Source organism: Ascaphus truei, chromosome 3, assembly GCF_040206685.1.
Source record: "Ascaphus truei isolate aAscTru1 chromosome 3, aAscTru1.hap1, whole genome shotgun sequence".
Classification (NCBI taxonomy): Eukaryota; Metazoa; Chordata; class Amphibia; order Anura; family Ascaphidae; genus Ascaphus; species Ascaphus truei.
Window position 1 is genome coordinate 98,330,295 of NC_134485.1, and position 16,828 is coordinate 98,347,122.

Sequence of the window (16,828 nt, forward strand, 5' to 3'; positions counted from 1 at the left end):
ATTATAGGCTAAAACTGGTAAATTCTGGGCATTATTGAAATCCCTGCTCTCTGATTGGTTAAAATTCCGGACATTATCCAATCAGTAATGGCCCAGAATTTTTGGCACCCTGCCAAGTTTTTCAGCCAATCAGCTTTCAGTTCTCTTTCATATAGCAATGTGTAAAAATGTTGTACATATCTTCTCATGCTGGCAGTAATCCAGGTAAGTACAGTATCGACACAGCCTATTCTAACAAAAGCCGCCGGTTGACCGGGGCTTACTCCGGCTGGCACCGGGGCTAGACCGCGCGCCGCAGCATCTCCTCCGTGCACCCACTCCGCTCGTGCATGCTTTTTGCTCCCCCTTCCCAACCCCCTAGCTGCTCCTGCTGTGCCCCTCTGCTTCCCCGCACCCCCGCTTACCTCACTTCAAACCTTCAGGGGTGTCGGGGAAGCCGGGGAAGCCGGGGAAGCCAGGCACGCACGTGACAGTGACGTCACAGTGACGCGCGGACTGGCCGCGTCTCCATGCTGCCCGCACGCATCCTGCCGTGCGGGAAGTGTGAGATAAGCTGTGTCAGGGCTGTATGCAGGGTTGCCAGTAACAATCATGGAGGTTTGCCCTCAAACCCTGGTGAAGTGTCATATGTAAGGCTGCGGTCCCAGTAATGTCTGTGACACGCGCGCCAGGCGGGCGGCTCATGCAGAGCGCTAACCTCGATCTGCGGTCTGTGAGGAGAGGAGAATCTTGCGATGGGAGGGGGCTTGGTCTGGTATTTGCGGGGGCATGGCCATTACATCACGCGGCTTGTTCACCCTCTTTGGGTGAACCGCTGGTGGGGGCGTGGCCACGCCTCCATCGCTAGGAGTAAACTCAATTTGATTGAGTTGGGAAAAATCCTGCAGCAAGGCGCGGCTGTACCTTCAGTGTCACGGTGCGTACTGGGCCCAGCCCCATTGAGGGGCGGTGCTTACACACACAGTGCACGCTGCGCCGTGCGCACAGGCTGTTACTGGGACTGCAGCCTCACAAAGGAAGTGACAACATGATTTGTGTCCACTGTTAGTGACACAGAGGTGGGTCTGTTTCTGGAGGTTATATACAGTACCGACACACTTTATTCGAGTGTGGCCGGTACCGCAAGCCGGGAGATTTCCTGGCTTGCTAGTGGCCGCCCCTCGGCGTGCCGCGCGTCATAGACGCGCGGTCACGCGTCTTCGGGAGCGTGCGCCCCCTGCACGCGCGTCCAGGGGCTCCCCGAGGGAGTCCTGGTGTCCCGCGATCGCGGGACAGCGGCAGGGGGTTCCGGGGGACCCGGCGGACCCGGCAGCGGTAGGGAGAGCGCCCCGATCGGAGGGCGCTCTTCCGCTGCTTCGGCGCGTGCCCGTCACTCTCGGGCGCGCGCCAGGCTACTGCTGCGGCCAAGAACGGGCAAATGCTCGAATAAACTTGGCCGCAGCAGTAAGACACAGAACTGCCTAAAGTTAGTAGTTCTAGTTCTGGTTGATGTTCCAGTTCTGAAGTAGTCTACCAGAGTGTCTGCAGCAGTTCAAGGCTGTCAGATTCAAGTGCAAGCTGACTACACACTGTGACCAGGGACCTGGCACAGATGGTGATCTCCCTTAGGGGAGAGGTGGACCAACTCTTTTAAGAGAGGAGGAACCTTCTGAAGGGGGGTACCTGAACAAGATGAGCGGCTAAGCACGACCGCGATGAGGGGTAGTCTGCCTATGGAGATGCCAATAAAGATGCCCTGGTTCCAAAGATCCCTTCTGTGTGAGAGTGAAGTTATTCCACAGAAGGATGCACCTGAGAGGAGTTACCCATCAGATATTTCCCCTGCTGCTGCAGAGATCCTGATGGGGTGGCGGCGCTGTAACCGAATGTGAGTAGGACTACATGCACACTACCTCAGACGCCTGCCATGGTGATATTCCCCATACCAACCAAGTGGGAGACTCAGGAGTCCTGTTTCCAACAGGTGCACCACACATCACACAGACATGTAATGGGGCCAGTAGACAACAGGGGCCAATGTGAGATTGGGTGGGGGCCCGTAAAACCGTTACATTTTTGGAGGCGCTGCTGAGATCTGTATCAACAGGACAGGCTTTTGCTGGGCACAATAGGAAACAGGGAGAGTGTATGCTGCCAGTCAGTGTGGAACGGAGCCTAGGAGTAGCCAGAGTATGGTAATATACTTGTCTAAGGCGACCTAGGATCCTGAGCGGAGTACAGTGGATCTGGAGACAGGGCTATAGCTGTTCTAGTCACCTTGAGGCAGCTAGTTGTGTGATGCCATGCACATGAGAATAGCCTGGTTAACGTGGGTCAGGAATTCTAGAGAGGACCTGCACTAGAGGTAGCCAACAGTAGGTAGACGCACTAGTACAGCATGGGAGAAGCCAGAGTACTCTAGCCAGGAGCCAGGACACTTACCGCAGAGCACATACTGGAGGAAGGTGGACACAGCATACACTGAGAGAGTGAGCCTAGCCTGAGGTAGTGCAACAGGAGTCAAACGTACATTAGATACATGTAGGTGGTGCACCATGGCATTCTTTATTGCATCGAAATGGCAGCTGCCCCGGAGAGAGGAGCACCATGTGTGATAATAGAAATTTCAAAGTAAAGATGGCGACCGCAAGGGGTGAAATTCCGCGTGGTGCGGAGAATCAAAGATGGCGGCCAGTGCCAGACGGAGAGAGCGCACGTGGTGTGTATACCACAGAGGAGCGAGTTGCAGAAGGGACTTTTGCAAGTATGTTATGGAGCGGCGCCAAGGCTGTGGCCATGCCATTTCTGTCCTGCCTAGGATCCCGGGGTGCTACCCTGGAGGACAGTGTTGAGGACATTGTGGTTATGTGCGTGTGGATGGAGAACCTGATTGCCAGACGGTGATTCCTATACAAAAATCTATCTCAGCTGCTATAGTGAATGGGTGTGTAAACCAAGATGGCGGTTCCCGCTTCCCTGGGAGACCACGTGGGCCAAGTGCAGAGAATTCTGCAAATGCAAAGATTGCAAGAAGTTGGCCCGGATTGGCACCAAGTAAAGAAACTCACCCTGCTGGGGGTAGTGGGCGAAAGCTGTGGCTGCGCCCTCCTGGACTGTGACAGGCTCAGAGCCAGTGCTGGGTCACCCAGTTAATCTGTGGGACCCTCCCCTAATATCCACCAGGGGGAGGGGTCTCTACCCTTGTCAAATGAGAGCGGAGCTAGCTGAGGGAGGAGTTAAAGGAACGACCCCTGCCCTTCAGTTGCAAGGAGCTGGTGAACAGGCAAGACCACTGTGCAAAGTGTCCCCTGTAACCAGCACCATAAAGACTGAGATGGACATTTCAGCACACCCCTACTAGTTGCCAGGAGGCTTCCTGGTGATAAAGGCAGGTGATACCGAAACTGTACGATGCCTGTGCATGTAGTGCCGATTGCGGGGCGGAGAAGCCAGTACCACGGAGAGGTGTCCCCAATGTGGCATCTACTATCTATGGGCCGTGCAGCCCTTTGCGCCAGGGCAGACCATGGAGGAAGGCGGAGAGACAGCCAAGCTGAAGGCTGAAGTCTCTCAACAAGTCAAGACGGAAAAATCTGATCCCGGAGAATGGGGATCGCTATTGATGATAGCTAGGGAGCAGAAGGACACTGGGGAGAACCTGGAACCTCGCTGGCGGTCCCCTGTGGAGGTCCCGCTACCCGTGTCGGAGACCGCTTCATCGGAGGAGGAGCAAGCCAGCCCGACATCGGTGGTGATGTGCCTACCGGCAGTCCACTACAGCGGTGCTGAAAAAGAGCCAGCACTTACCTGCGAAGCAGCGGAGCTGAGTTCCGAGGTGCCGAGACCACCTGTGCGGAGGTAACTGGAGTGGAGGAATCCCAAGGCCATCGCGATTCCCAACGTGGAAGGCAGAAAAGACACCATTACAAGTTGAAGGAGCAGTGAGACACACCCTTACCCTCCACAGGTATCGATGGTGGCGACGGCAAAGGAAGGCCCAACCAAGGCCCAAGCGGAGCGGCAAGAAGAACCTTCACTTCCGGCGGCGGATGTCGTTGTTGAAGAAGAGGTTCCGGTGGGGAACCCAACCCATGATGGCGACGCAGAGTCCCACGAGATGGATGACATCACTTCCGGCGGACACTGCGGAACCGGATGGAAGATGGCCACGCCCTCACGACCGCAGTGCTGTACCAGGTTGCCTGGAACCGGGAAGGGCAAGAGCTGGCAGGCCATGCGGAAGCCTGGAAACCAAGAGACTGGTGAGCCTGAACCGCAACCTGCTGGTACCGGCCGAGGTATTGTGAAGCTGCGGGTTGCTGTACCGCATCTGCCGCTAGCCTTCCCCTATGCTTTGCCCCCGGCCACTGCCAAACCCCGGCCACTGCCCAATGCCCTGCCCCTGTCACCTCATCATCCGGGTTCCTATCGAGCCAGGGGTTGTCTGGGGACTCACGGAAAACTTCCGATGAGCGGACTGGGTCAAATTTGGACTGGGGGGATTGTTTCACATCCGATGAGGGATCGGGGAGGGAACTGTTTTAACGTAAAATGTCATCCTGTACGAGTGATAATGATGGTAATGCCAATGTAAGATGTAGGCCTAAGCGCCTAGGGTCCAATTCTAGGTCCACAGGGACATCCGGATTTTCTTCAGGGGGAGAACCAGAGGAAAGTGAGCCTACTGTGGTAGTAAAAGAGCGGGTAAAGGAGAAAGAAACCCAATGGTGGGCTCCCATGTTTGAGGGGTATGAGGCCTGGTTGGACCGTACGCGGTTTATACTACAAAGAAGTGGTATAGTGGACCACTGGTGGGACATAGGTAAGTTCTCTGATGAGGAGCGCTTCGAGGAACTCCGAAAACGGTGGTATGATATACAGAAAGTGTTAGTTACTCCCCGAGGGTCATCTATATTACATGACTTAGTCGATCCTGATGAGCCATTGTCGTGGGTACTGCCAGGCAGGGCAGGTAACAAGAAATTGATCCGCATCAGCAGGGCTGAAAGGGCGATAGTCGCCAGATATAAGAAATCCCATGGTCTGGAATACCCATACGTGCCTGAACCTTTGATTCAAGAAATCGAGGATAATAGGGATACGTGGTTAAGAGAAACAGTGGAGGATTATATAATGGCCAAATCGGCTGGGCATGCTTCATTCAAGACTGAGGAGAGGATAGCTTATCTTATGAGGGTATGGAGTGTTGGGCGCAACATCTTCATGAATAAGATGGAGTATAGGCCAGAAAATGGGCCGCCTAGATCATACAGCATTACTGTGAAGGATGCCAATGGGAGGGAGGTGCAGAAACCAGACCCTAGGCACTATTATTAATTCAGGTTCTCCTTATGAGCAGTGCAGTCTTGCAGGTCAGGATGTAGTGTTACGCAATTATGTTGATATAGAAACAATGCGTGTGTTGAAATAATGTATTTCTATGATAATATATTGTTATGTTGTTATGTGTTGCAGTGCTACCTGAAGGAAGGTTCCACAAATTTAGATCCCAGCCGGGGGCGTTGGGTTCCACCAGGGGGAGATTATAGCCAAGTATAAAAATGGTGTACATATCTTTCTTATGCTGGCAGTAATCCTGGTAAGTATGCATTGTTGCCTGTAACAATCATGGAGGTTTGCCCTCAAACCATGGTGAAGTGTTTTATGTAACAAAGAAAGTGACAACATGCAACATGTGAGATTGGGTGAGGGCCCGTAAAACCGTTACATTCACAAAGAGTGAAATTTGCTTTTAGACAGGAGGGGGATTAGACAGAAGGCACCAGCAAGGCACTGACTCCTCCCCCTCCCTGCCTGCAGCCAGACTCTTCCCTACCCTGCCTGAAGAGAGCTCCGCACAGGAGAGTGAGGGGAAAGGTTTGTCTGTCTGTTGTGTGTTTTGTGGGTATAAAGTGGCCATCAGAGTTTTTTATTGGTGTGTGTGTCTTCTGGTGGTGTGTGTAGTGGGGGCCGCTGTCTTGTTTGTGTTTGTCTGCTGTGTGTGTGATTTGTTGATGTAGAGGGGGAGCTGCAGTGTGTGTGTCTTCAGTGTGTGTTTTGTGGGTGGAGGAGGGGTGCAGAGTATTTTGTTGGTGAGTGTGTCTGCAGTGTGTGGGTTTACAGGGGCTGCAGTGGGTGTAAGGATGCGGCTGCTGGTGTGTGTTTTGTGGATGTAGAGGTGGCAGAGTCTGTTTTGTTGATTTGTGTGTGTTTTGTAGGTGCAGAGGTGGGGCTGCAGTGTGTGTTTTGTGGATGTAGAGCTGGCAGAGTCTTGTGGTTTGTGTGTGACTGCTGTGTGTGTTTTGTGAGTGTAGAGAGTGGAGGAGGGCTGCAGTGTGTTTTGTGGGTGTAGAGGAGGGGTGCTGCACAGTGTGTAGGGGGACTGCAGAGTGTGTTTGTGGATGTAAAACTGGCAGAGTCTGTTGGTTTGTGTGTGTCTGCTGTGTGTGTTTTGTGGGTGGAGGAGGTGTGCAGAGTGGTTTGTGTTTGTGGCTGGAGTGTGTGGGTTTACATGGGGGCTGCAGTGGGTGTAGAGGGGGGCTTCTGATGTTTGTTTTATGGATGTAGAGGGGCAGCAGTCTGTTTTGTTGGTGTGTGTGTCTGCAGTGTGTTTTGTGGGTGTAGAGGGGGGCTGCAGTGTGTGTGTGTGTGTGTGTGTGTATGTGTGTGTGTGTGTGTCAGTCGGTGTAGATGGTGGAGGAGGGCTGCAGAGTATGTTTTGCTGTGTGTGCCTGCAGTGTGTTTCTGTGTTGTGTGTGTTTGTGGGTGTACAGGGGGGCTACTATGTGTGTTTTGTGAGTGTAGAGGGTGGAGGAGGGCTGCAGTGTGATTTGTGGGTGTAGAGGAGGGGTGCTGCACAGTGTGTAGGGGGACTGCAGAGTGTGTTTGTGTATATAGAGGGGGGTTGCAGTGTGTGTGTGTGTGTGTGTGTGTGTGTGTGTGTGTGTGTGTGTGTGTGTATGTATAGAGGAGGCTGTGTATGTGCAATTTCCTTTTTATAAGCTTGCAGTAAAAGCATAAGAATGTAGACAAGCATGCTGATAAAAATCAATATGACTACAAACATGTATATTTTTTTATGAAAAATTTAAAATAAGCCTACATTTAGCCTATAATAGTAATAATCTCCTAAGAACAGGGCATTACTGGCCAATAATGCCCTGTTCTTCGGGGATTATTACTTAAGCATAAACAGAAATTAAAAGAAACTTTTAGGGGTTGCATAAATTGGGAGAATGTGAAAAAAACAATGCTGTGACATGGAGAACAGATAGGGGATACCACTAACTGACTTCAAGCTTTGAAAAGAAAACACTGCAGGCTGGCCAAGCAGGAAACAGAGCAGGACTTTACCAAGTGCTATGGAGGGAGGAACATACAGTACCAGAACCCCAGGAGTCTGGGAAGGGTAGTTGCTGATAGCAATAGGTAACCTAGCAACAACATACAGAGATGGAGACAGTACAATGATGTAAAAAAAAAAAAGTGAACAGATCTAGCAATACTTACTGTTTTCAGCACTTGGGAAAGTTGTGGAACTGCAACTGTGACAGTCCTGGTACAGGAGGATTATTGCTGCAGGGGATCTGATCCGGATGCATTAACCCCCTTGCAGCGTGAATGTGGGAGCACTATCTCTGGAGCCACAGCTTCAAGTTTTTTTCAGCCATGGATCTGAAGACAGTAAGGGCCTCATGCAGTAAGCGCCGAAAAGCCACTTTTTGCCAACTTCTCGCAAAAAATGCCTACTGCGATTCAGTAAGCCCAGAGAAGATGCCGATAAGAGCAAAACTCGCCTTTTTTTTTTGCCGAAAAAAAGTTTTCGACAACCGCTTGGCGAAAAGCAACTTTTCGGCGCTGATAGCCATTTTTTTAAACACGCTCAATTCTAGTAGCCACGATCAGCTTTACGCAGCTTCTCGCCGCTCTAGAATTGAGAATTTCTCTCAAAACCGTTCCGCAACAGAGACGCCTATCATGGGGATATTCCCCATACCAACCAAGTGGGAGACTCAGGAGTCCTGTTTCCAACAGGTGCACCACACATCACACAGACATGTAATGGGGCCAGTAGACCACAGGGGCCAATGTGAGATTGGGTGAGGGCCCGTAAAACCGTTACATTTTTGGAGGCGCTGCTGAGATCTGTATCAACAGGACAGGCTTTTGCTGGGCACACTAGGAAACAGGGAGAGTGTATGCTGCCAGTCAGTGCTGTGGATGTGGGACGGAGCCTAGGGGTAGCCAGAGTATGGTAATATACTTGTCTAAGGCGACCTAGGATCCTGAGCGAAGTACAGTGGATCTGGAGACAGGGCTGTAGCTGTTCAAGTCACCTTGATATAATCCCTAAATATAATTACAGTATAGTAATGGGGAAAATAACTATTATCCAGATATGGATTATAGATTATTTGCCCATTATTAAACACATTAACCAGCATAAATGAAGAAAATAAATACAGTTCTACTTACCACAGCCAATAGGAAGAACGTCCTCGTCAGGATACTGCAGATCTTTGTCCTCCGTTGCCAGAAAAATAAATAACAAATACATTCTAATGTCCCCTAACCCCTTTATTACCTTATTGGTTAATAACCACGGAAGTAATTAAGGGGTTACCCCACCCTGCCCCGATACCCACCCACGAGGCCTAATCACCCTGCCCAGGCAACTACCCCCCCTCTTCACCCATTCATTTGTACAGTGGCTTCATCATGCCCATATATAATATATACAATAAGGGCATGATTAACCAATATACAAAGAAATGGTTAAGGACTACCAAAACATGCCCAAATAAAAACATCATATAGCAACATAAAACACACACATCGCTATGGGGTGCTGGTATCCCTCTGCTTTTTTACATCCCACGGTCACGTGATCGGGACATTTAAAAGGAGAAGGATACCGGCACCCCATAACAGGGCCTGTATCTCTGTAGGCAGGGGTTCCCCCGGACCTTAAACCAATGCGGTTCTGCTCCAGAGACCCCCTGCACATCTGCACTATGAATAAATGTTTTATTTTAAAATATTTTATTTCCGGCGAGATTTGCGCAGAGAAAGGCGGATCTCTCTGCTGCAAGCAGATCTCGCCAGTGGAGCCCTTCTCGGCAGGCATATCGTGCCGCCACCGGCAACTCGCCATGTTTGAAAATGTTGCTCTCGCAGGTATTTGGGCCTTTCTGCATACTGTAAGAGCAACTCGCCAAAAACATGGCGAGTTCAAACCCCTGCCGAAAGTGCATTTTCGCCGCTTACTGCATGAGGCCCTATGTCTTAATACACCTGTACCACAGGTGGAGTACACAGCTATTAATCATACATTCCAACATTATAGGTGTAGATTAGGACATTAGTAGGAAAAGAGAGAAGCAAGATGCCACACTGCAAATGAGAAAGTGATGCATGTGTACTGTAGCACAGTTTCCCCCAGCCCCTGGGAGATGTGTGGCTACGGTATATGTGTGGTGCTATACCTGTGGTGTACAGGAGATCTGAGTCTTGGCTACTGGAAACCTGGGGTATTCCTGAGTGATCGTTCGGTAGCGCCTCCACCTGTAATGGGATTCTACTGTGTGGAATGACCCAGTTACAGGACAATAAAAATGCACACGTGTAAAGCATAACAGTTTACTATACACAGCATAAACCATACTGATAATTATATACACCCTCACAGACCTCACAAGGCTGTAACCCCTCACTGTGCCTCCCCACCGGACATCCCAGTGTCATCCAAGAGCCAACCCACCCAAATGTGAGAGACAGCGCTACCCCACTAAAGTGTTGAGTTGGTGCACTGGTGAGTTGGGTACCTACCGGGTGTGTCCACACCCAGGCGTGCAGATGAAGATGGGATCCATGGATCTGATGTACTTAACTGTGAAGCCTTCAACTCTACGTTGGATAGTGTCCCGCCTGGACTGTGTCACCATGAAGAATGTCCTTTGCTGGAGATGGTGATCTGGTCCCAGACCACTGGATGCCAGGATGCAGCGTGACCTGGCTGTGTCCCTCACTATAATGCAACATGGGCTGTGTCCCTATCTGTGGGCCTGTCCCTGCAGCAACCACAAGCTGAGGGGAGTCAGGCCATGTGACTGCGTAATGCTAAGGACCCCAACAGTAGGATAAATGAATGAATAAACAGATACTTGTAGGGGGGACCCCCTAAACATTAACTTGATAGAAGACAGGTACTGGGTTGCAGTCCCGGATGGTAAGCTCACTAATAAGTGATGCTGTTGTTAACAATAACACCAGGAAGATTGAGCATAATAACACCTTATAACGTACCAATTGTCTAAATAAAGTCCTGAACAGGAAAACATGTAGCAAGCGATTGACTCACTTTGAGTGCTGCACAGTCCATGCGATCCAAAGGTGAGGGGTCCCCAGGTGTGCTTCCGTCCAAGGGGTAGGCTAGTAGAGAAGGAGAAAACTGGAAGAGCACTACTGTAAGTATCAAAAAAGTAGAAAGGAGGGTGCGTATCCCATAAAAAGATTATTTGTTGGTCATGGAAAAACAGGGCAATGGAGAGCCCTACCAACGTTTCACACTTCACACGCTTTACCTTGAGAAAGCGCTCTGTGAAGCGTGAAACGTTGGTAGGGCTCTCCATTGCCCTGTTTTTCCATGACCAATAAATAATCTTTTTATGGGATACACACCCTCCTTTCTACTTTTTTGATACCTACAGTAGTGCTCTTCCAGTTTTTCTCCTTCTCTATGAGGGGAATCAGGGCCTAGCTGGGGCCTAATAGGGGATATCTGGCCTAGTGCAGGTGCCACAGACACCTGCACACATAACCTACTCCTTTCTAGTCCGTGCTCCGACTGGCGTGGCAGCAAACGCGCAAAATGTATCTATTCTCTGCTGCAGGGAATACTGGTGTCCTATTGGCTGTGGGGCATCACATGTTCTTCAGCCCTATGGCCTTCTGGGGGCTGTAGTCCCTGTGGAGCATCTCCCTCCCTTGCCGTCGCCTGTGCTTGCCTTTCGAATGCGCGAGGAGTCCCAATATGGCCACCACAACTATTGGGGCCATTGCGCTTGCGCTAACCGCACTGTATTATTCAAGATGGTGGCACCCTGCAAAGGGTGCCACTGGTGATGCGATCGCCCTGCCTACACACCCACAGCTACCAGCACATGCCAGACACATCAGCCACCACAGCGGAGGTAAACAGGGCTTACGGGGGACCAGGGTTACACATGTTATTGTCAACCAGGGGACAGTTGATTTTCTCGGGTTGATGGCAGAGTAAAGCAGGATGAGTTGATAAAAATGTACTTGATTTGCAAGCAGTTACCATGTACTCATTCCTTTAAGGTGACAAAGAACAATTGTATTCACTCATCTGACCAATGTTGTGGCACCCTTGGGCACCATGTCTCATCTTAGCTGAGTGAATACTATTTTGTAACCAAAAGGGTATTCCACCGGTTTTTTCTTATTTTCTATGTACATAAAAAAATTCTGGTAGAGGAAAGTTTATATTAACATAATTCAAGAAAGGTATGCACAGCCAAGCAAAAAGGCTATTGGTCTCACGAATAAAATGTATTAACATTTTGCAATAATGAGTCAGCATGACCTTTATATTGTGGTTATTACAGAGTCATGGTTCAATAATTAATCATCGCTGGTGTGCAATCAAACAGATGGAATAGAATAAGTATATGAAAAAAGTGGGAAAGTATGGCTCATCATAGAGACTGGAAAACATATCCCAATCGTAATCATTTGCAATCAACAGAGCTTCAACACACATGGTAAGTAAATAGAGAAGGAAAAATTGAAGTCATCCACAAAAACGCTAAATAATGGTAATTCTTTGAGAGATCTAATGTGGATAAAAGTACTTTATTGTACCTCTGATAGAGCTTTAGATAGGATAAATGATGTCCTGATCTCTAGGCAAGAGGAGTTTAATTTCAGTTGGACCAGTTATGTTATGAGAGAATATTGTTGAATGTATTACTTTAGAGATACTAGCTTTTCTAGTATCAAATTGGGTGAGAATCTAGAGACCATTATTTCCTGAAATTTAATTAATTTCATTAAAATAGAAGATTAATTAATCTGAGTTCAACATTAAATCCTGAATTATAAGAAATTTCTGAGAATAGCAAGAGTTGAGTGAACGTGGGAGAATTGAGTAATAAGAGATAAAGAACTGAAACATTTATTTTTGAGTTAAAAACTTTTTAATACAGGCATACCCCGGTTTAAGGACACTCACTTTAAGTACACTCGCGAGTAAGTACATCTCGCTCAATAGGCAAACGGCAGCTCGCGCATGCGCCTGTCAGCATGTCCTGAATAACAATACCGTCTCCCTACCTGTACCGAAGCTGTGCGCAAGCGGGAAGACTATAAAGCCTGTTACACATGCATTATTTACATCAGTTATGCACGTATATGACGATTGCAGTACAGTACATGCATTGATAAGTGAGAAAAAGGTAGTGCTTCACTTTAAGTACATTTTTGCTTTACATACATGCTCCGGTCCCATTGCGTATGTTAATGTGGGGTATGCCTGTATACTGGCATTTTTCAGCCTTGTTGCTCGATTAAAACAGAAACAACCCTCTACCACTTCTTCACTTGCACTCTGCTCCCCTTCTAATCCCCTTGACACTCAATATACGAAAAGAAGCCTGCATCTTTCCCATGAGAAACATTAAATACCCTTGTTTAATTAAAATTTTAGAGCATGTACAGTATATTCTCCAAGTAGCCCATGTATCCTTAATTTTATATATATAAAAACATCCTGCTACTACCTCCCGACCCACGCGAGCAGCGGGAGCACCGGAGGGGGGGAGAGAAACACCCCCGCTACTACAGTATCCGTATCCGACCCGCGCCAGAAGCGGGAGCGCCAGGGGGGGGGGGGGGAGAGAAACATCCTGCTACTATTTCCTGACCTGCGCGAGCAGCTTTTATTAACCTGTACATTACCAGGAAAAACACTCTGTATTAGAGTACCGTGTATAAGTTTCACTGGATGTGCACTGAGCTCTGTCTGTGTTTCATGTTCTGTCTCTGGTTTTAAATATATATTGCCATGCTCAGTAGCCCTCCTCTGTGACACTTATATGCTTATATATATGTTGTGGTTATTTTGGGGGTTCAATATGAGCTTGTAGGTGTCCTGTATGTTTTACAATTCTTGTTCAGCTGGTCTTAGCTGATTGGAGGGTGGCAACCTCCTACCTAATTGAAGCTCACCCCCTCCCACATTTAAATGGTTAAAAGCTCACTCCATAGCATCTCCCACTCTCAGGGGAACTTGCTTGCTTGCAGTATGATTGTGACAAATCTAATACAGAGTGCTTTTCCTGGTAATGTACAGGTTAATAAAAGCTTCAATCAGACTTAGAACTATTCAACTAATTTTGACAGATTTATTATAAATCATTCTTCCTGCTAATGCACCAGTTATTAAGAATTTATATTAGTGTTAGGGACCCTTGAGATGTGGTCTGCCGTGTGGTGGCTCAGGGGCTTACAACACTTTGGCCAAAATGTTAAACTAAAAGACCATTTTATTTAATAGAAATCTATAAATATATATTTAGGCACTGTACCGTGTATACGTTTCACTGGATGTGCACTGAGCTCTGTCTGTGTTTCATGTTCTGTCTCTGGTTTTAAATATATATATAAATATACAAAGTGCATTAAATTCCCCCCACCTCAAGCATCTGTCCAAAATCCTCCATGACCGGATCAGTGCAGGTCTTATAAGTTACTGGAGCTGTCACAATTATACAGGAGGATATACTGTATAGAGGAGGAGCAGCAGCAGCAGACACGCACGCACCCCCCCCCCCCCCATTACTTACCCGTGCAGAGAAGGAAGGGCGTTTTGAAGTCCTGGCAACTCCATCCCGCGTCACAACCAATCAGCTAGAGGAATTTTTTTTTTTGAGCAGGGGATTTTTGGGGGAGGCAGAGCAGGGGAAAAGTTACTTGCCACGAGCTAATATCCGATGGCAGCTGGCGAGTTGGCGACCGGGTTTGTCGAGCACGATATATATATATATATATTTTTTTTTTCGCAGTTACATGAACAGCAAATCTTGCTATATCTGTACATAGACTAATCTATACTATGATGGTAAGAAAAAAGCCTCTCTGACATTAGGCTCTCTTTAATGTAGGTATCTATATACACAGTCTATCCTACAGTATGTTATGATGGTAAGAGAAAATCCAAAGATATCTAATCAATTAAGCTACAAAATATCGTCCCTGTGTACAGTAGATTACAGTTCATGCAAAACGACAAATAAAAAACATTCATACTGATTTTCATGGGAATTTGTTTATTTTTTTTATAAATCTGGAGCTGTTTCATTACACCAGTAGTATAACCAGGTTACATTAATAAAAATCCTTCTATGCCCTAATACTCTTGTAAAAATTATGTACAGATGCAAAATACATTTGCAATGCTAGGAAAATAGAATACAAAAATGGAATTCTAGAGGTATGTTAGTGCATTGGTGATAGCTATAAAACATGTCTAGAGAAGCAAACATACCGGTAGCACTATTTTTATGTTGGGTTTTAAAGCTGAGTAATGCATATGTTATAGTCCTCCCTTAGAATTTTTCTTTGTATTTTAATATGGGTCAGGGTTTTAATACATGGCACTCGAGGAGGTATACAACTTATTTTCTGTTGAATTCCCCAAATTATAAACAGAAAATGCAACTGCAACAATTTTGAATACATGCAAATCCATGTTTCTTACTCCTTGCTGCCTGACATGGGAATCTCCTGTCTATACAGGAGACATTGTTCATCTTTTCCAGCTTTCGCTGTAACACCCATTGCCAAATGTTGGAACCTGCACTACCCATTATATCTGGGATTGTCTATACAGGAAGAAAACAAGACTTGTGTGTAGAAGTCCACTGTGATCAAGTTGCACTGGAAACTGCTTAAAAGGATTAGAAAGAGGGCTTTAAAAAGTGAATGGAAAAAATGAGGCATTTCTGTATCCTGAGGCAATGTCTGACAGCTCACGAATGCAGTTTCCAGAGCAAAAAAATAATATATATAAAGTGTATGTATATATATATATATATATATATATATATATATATATATATATATATACTAGCTGAGAGACCCGGCGTTGCCCGGGATGTGAGGCTGAAGGTGAGTCGGGGGAGGGGGGTTGTGTGGGGGGGGTTGTGTGGGGGGGGGTTTGTTTGGGGGGGGTTGTCGGGGGGGTTTGTGGGGGGGGGGTTGTGGGGGGGGGTTGTGGGGGGAGGGGTTTGTGGGGGGGGGTTGTGGGGGGGGGGTTGTGGGGGGGTGGGGGGGTTGTGGGGGGGTGGGGGGGTTGTGGGGGGGTGTGGGGGTTTGTCTGCCACCGGAGTGTTTGTTGAGTGTTGTATTGCACGGTATATTTATTTGTGTATGTGTATGTATGTATTTGTGTATGTATGTATGTATTTGGGGCCGAAAGGAAAGCTTTATTTTTCCGGTGAAGCAGTGTGTCGCATGAGGCTGAAGGAGAGTTGTGTTGGTTCCGGAGGGATTTTGTTTAGTCCTACGGGAGTTGTTTGTTTTATTGTCAGTGCACGTGTTTATTTTTTGGAGATGCCAGCCGGGTTGTGGTCACGGGAGTGGGCTAAGTGGAGTGGTGTTCGGGCTATTGGGGGGGGAGGGGGTTTGTGGGCCACTGGAGTGTTAGTTGAGTGTGCAAACGGTATATTTATTTATTTTGGGCCGACAGGAAGGCTTTATTTTTGCGGTGAAGCAGTGTTTCGCCTGAGGCTGAAGGTGAGTCGGGGGGGTTTGTGTTGGGGGGGGGGGGGTTGTGGGGGGGATAATTGTGGGGGGGTGGGGGTGTTTGTTGGGGTTTGTGTGCCACCGGAGTGTTTGCAAACGGTATATAAATTTATTTTGGGCCGACAGGAAGGCTTTATTTTTGCGGTGAAGCAGTGTGTCGCATGAGGCTGAAGGAGAGTTGTGTTGGTTCCGGAGGGATTTTATTTAGTCCTACGGGAGTTGTTTGTTTTATTGTCGGTGCACGTGGGTTGGGGGAGGGGGGGATTGTTGTGGGCGACGGGAGGGTTTTGTTGGTGGTTGCGTGGCACAGGAGTGTTTTGTGAGTGTTTGGCGTGCTACAGGAGGCCTTTGTTTGTCCGGTGAAGGAGTGTGTCTCATGAGGCTGAAGGTGAGTTGTGTTATGTCCTGCGGTTTTCAGGTGCTTACACAATATATATAGAGAGTCTGTACCTGATTCCTTTTGGTGGTAGCACCCGGTGAGAGTTTAGTGCGTTGAGAGGTGAGAGGGCTTAGTGTGTTGAGAGGTTAGAGCTGTCAGAGCAGTGAGAGTTAGGTGCGTTCCCAAAGCTCAGTGAGGGCTGGGAGAGTGAGGCAGTGGTGAGGTGTGCGTGGGCGGGCCAAGGGGGCCTTGAAACAGTGGTGTGAGTGTGTGAGGCCAATGAGAGGTGTGGGGGGCGGGCCAAGGGGGTGGTGTGAGTGTGTGAGGCCAATGAGAGGTGTGCTGGGGCGGGCGGCCTAAGGGACCAATGAGATTGCCGCCAGTGACAGGGAACACAGCACAGACAGAGAAACATACATGCAATGCTTTCACAAATATATAGTAGATATAGTAGATATATATATATCTCTATATATATATATATATATATATATATATATATATATATATATATTTACAGTGTTCGACAATCCTATACATTTACACGCCCGGGGCGGGTGGATTTAATCCCCGGGCGAGTAAATATTGGCCCAAGCAGCACACGTGTTTTTTTTTTTAAATTCCCCCGCTCGCGCTAAAATT